This window comes from Myotis davidii, unplaced genomic scaffold, assembly GCF_000327345.1.
Source record: "Myotis davidii unplaced genomic scaffold, ASM32734v1 scaffold54, whole genome shotgun sequence".
NCBI lineage: Eukaryota > Metazoa > Chordata > Mammalia > Chiroptera > Vespertilionidae > Myotis > Myotis davidii.
In genome coordinates this window covers 1,188,355-1,192,140 of record NW_006287915.1, presented here as the reverse complement: position 1 = coordinate 1,192,140, position 3,786 = coordinate 1,188,355, and the positions used below count along the sequence as shown (strand labels likewise).

Sequence of the window (3,786 nt, the reverse complement as noted above, 5' to 3'; positions counted from 1 at the left end):
GAACCGCCTTAATGCCCCTCACCTCGGGTTCTCATCTCCACATGGAAGGTTATTGTGGCAGGGAGTCAGGACATAGGAACACATAGGAACAAGATCCAGTCAGTGTGGTCCTTCTGCCCACATGTGGCCTGCCCTAAGTGTTCCTCTGTCCCTTGTCTTTCACTTGGTATTTTATTTATTTTAAATTATATTATTATTATTTGCTGGCTCACCCAGGCCTCAGAGACTGTTTATTGCAAGCTCTTCTAACATCACTTTTCAGACTGCTTTGTAGTCTTGGGTCCAGGGATGGGACCAGGGTGGGAATCTCTTGTGACTGTGGGGGGGAGGGATATGGGTCTCCCCACACCTGGGCTCAGTTGAGGACATTCCTGCAGCAGCAGATGTGGTCCTCATGGAATAGGCCTTATGGATTCTGCTCGAGAATCTCAGGGCATTGATGCCCATGGTTCCCTGGAAGGCAAGCCTGCTGCCACCACTAGTTCCCCCATAGCTCTGCCCGTTGCCACCACCACGGATGTGTTCACCACAGAGATATTCAGGACTCCCACTCCATCTCTGTTCACCCGGCACTCCTTGCCTTCCAGCAGCTTGCAATAGGTGTCAATCTCGGTGTCCAGGGCCAGCTTGCCATTCATGAGTTCCTGGTACTCCTGGAGCTGCTGGGCCATGTCCTGCCTAGCTCACTGATTGGCATGTGCATCCACGGTCCTCAGCCTCAGCGATGGCGGCCTCCAACTTGGCACCCTGGTTCTTGTTGTGGATCTTGGCCTGCAGCCTCTGGATGGCCCCGTTCATGTCCACAATCTCATTCCGGGTCTCCCAGAGGTCGTTCCCATGCGTCCTTGCCTGGGCCTGGAGGGTCTCAAACTTGGTCTGGTACCAGATCTCAGGCTCAGCCATGCTGCTGTTGGCCATCTCCTCGTACTAGGCCTTGACCTCAGCAATGATGCTGTCCAGGTCCAGGGAGCGGTTGTCATCCATGGACAGCACTATGGAGATACCTGGAGATCTGGGACTGCAGCTCTGACAGCTCCATCTCATAGAAGGTCCTGAGGAGGTCGATGTCCTCATTCAGGGCATTCACCTTGGCCTCCGACTCCATCTAGTTCCTGTAGGCAAAATCCACATCTTTTTCAGCACCACAACTCATTGTCAGCAGCTGCACACCAGTTAATTTCTTACTTCACAGTTACCCTTGAAGTCTTCCACCACGTCCTGTGTGCTCTGACGCTCCATCTCCCATGCATCTGCAGGGCCTGAAGCTGCTTCTGCAGGCCAGCAGTATGGGCTTCAAAGATGCCGAGGAGGAGGCTGCTCTTGACCGATTTCTACTCCTCGGTAGAGCCCACTTGGTCTCCAACAGCTTGTCCTGCTGCTCCAGGAAACGCATCCTGTCGATGAAGGAGGCGAACTTGTTGTTGAGGGTCTTGATCTGCTCATGCTTCTCCTGGTGCACCTGCTGAATAAAGGGGTTATTGTCCACCTGCACGGGGCCAGCAGGCTCTGATTGATGGTGACCTGGTGGGTGCCAGCGCCCAACAGCCGCTGTAGGCAGAGTGCTTGGCTTTGGCCCAGGCCAAAGAGGCTGCAGCCGTGGGAGCCTCAGGTGCACGCTACGCCCCGGGAAGGTGGTGGAGTGGGGACTGAAGACCTGGGAACTGAAGTGGGTGGACAGGCTGGCTGTACTGGGCTGGACTTAGCACTGGGCGAGAGGGAGCCGAACTCACTGGCCTTCGGGGAAACCTGGCCTCTTTTTTCATCACTTCGTATTTTAAATTGATTCAATGAACCACATGATTCCAGCATAAGTAATTCCATCTGTGTGCCTTTCTGTTCCATGACCTCTGTAATAACTTGCCTGGTGTGGCACTTGGGAGCTACCATTGCATCAAAGAAATTTCCCACAAGACAACATTTTACTGGCTGGTTTCTCTTTTTTTTTATGAAATGTCTCTTCATCTCTATTTCACCTTACGATTACAAATTATTCCTTTTTTCCCCTGGTTTTCAGATTTTTCTATAAAAAATGTATAACCTGGAAAGTAACTGAGCATTTTAAAGGGCAAAATGGTCTACTGCTCCCTTTGAAGCCCAGGCACTGAATTTTATTAGGCAAAATCCAGATGAGTGCCCAGCGAGCTAACATAGTGGGTAGGATAGTGGTCATTTCCGCATGTGTTGGCTCTTTTCCTGTCAGAGACGGCCCACTTGCTCTCCCTGTTTTCTCACTCCTGACTCTATCAGGTGTTTCTGACTTATCTGCAGACCCCAGACTAGTCTAAAACATAGACCCGGCTCAGCGCTGGGCTCTTGGTGCTTGTGTCTATTGCAATTCAGGTGGAAATAGCAAGGGGAGGGAGGCTGGGGGAGATGGCTTTAGGAGGACTGAGGAGCCACTTGGAAAGGTGCTCACAGCCTCTGGTGCTGGAGACAGACTGAAATGTGTGTCATTTTGGACCCCTTTTAAACCTGCCATGGAGACCATCTTTTATCCATCAACATATTCTTCCTCTAAACCAGCCTCAATGTAATTACTTAAATGTAAACTATCCCACACAGCTGTGCTTATGCTGACATTTCAGGCCAAGGTCAAGTTGATTGAATTTGTTGTGTTCATGGTTTCATGGTTATTGTATAGGTCATTAAATAGAATTCAATTTCTCTGGCATTGCCTATTTTCATTCTCAAAAGGTAAGTATAAGCCCTGGCTGGTTTGGCTCAGGGGACAGATTGTCAGCCTGCAGACTGAGGGGTTCCAGGTTCAGTTCTGGTCAAGGGCACATGTCCGGTTGTGGGCTCGATTCCCAGTGAGGGTCGTGCAAGAGGCAGCCAATCAATGATTCTCTGTCATCATTGATGTTCCTATCTCTCTATCGCCCTCTCCTTTCCTCTCTGAAATTAATAAAGATTTTTAAAAGGTAAGTATAATATCAAAGGATGCAAAATGGCAGCACACTATGTGAACATTAAATTATTTAAAATTTTTGTATTTTTTAAAAATCCTGATGTTTAGCCTCTGCTGGGATCTCCCATGGCAACAACAGGCTGCCCTCCTCAGATAGGCCACATGCTCTCTAGTTGCTCACCGACACTACGTAACTCTTGGATAATTCACAGAGTTACATTTCCTGTGTGGCTGTCCTGGACTGTATCATCAGTTTTAGTTTTCCTGATGTTTGCCCCATGTTTTACCCACGGTGCCATCTACCTGTCATCCGGTCTCTGTACAATTGCTAGGCTTCCTGTGGCCCAGTTCCCTTGCCCATGTTCCTCTCTCTGAGTGTGATCTGACCTTGGTCCATCTTCTAGTCACTCCGACCTTAAACCAGTAAGACAACCTGACATCAAGAAGCAGAGCCCTGGGGGATATTCTTTCAGTGTTCTAATGTTCACTTTCAATATTACAACATATGGGTCATCGCACCGACCTAGCAAATATTGTCAGAACCCCAGAAGCTTCTTTTAGAAGTAGCCAAGTACTTCAGAATTCTAATGCAAAATCCCTTAGGCCTGTGACCTATCCATTCAATTGGCACCAAATGCCTCCTGAGATTAAACAAAGCCTGAAAGATAATGAGATGAAATGGCTCGACCTTCAGATGTGAGATCTTTCCTTCCAAGCCTGTCGCTGGTTCAGATTATTTTTATCATTTTTCAAAGCAGCAACATTTATTTCCTCTGCTTCAGTGATCTGTGCAGATGCAAGGTCTAGAAGGAATATTTAGTGGTCGCTATGGTTACCATTAGTCATATGAAGTTATAGCTAGTGCTGATTCCTCTCCT

General features: G+C 48.5%; 1 pseudogene; it reads right to left on the bottom strand.

The window, feature by feature from the left end:
• The window catches only part of LOC102758077, a 3,272-nt pseudogene extending 1,385 nt beyond the window's left edge, over positions 1-1,887 (bottom strand).
• Between the last annotated feature and the right edge of the window lie 1,899 nt (positions 1,888-3,786).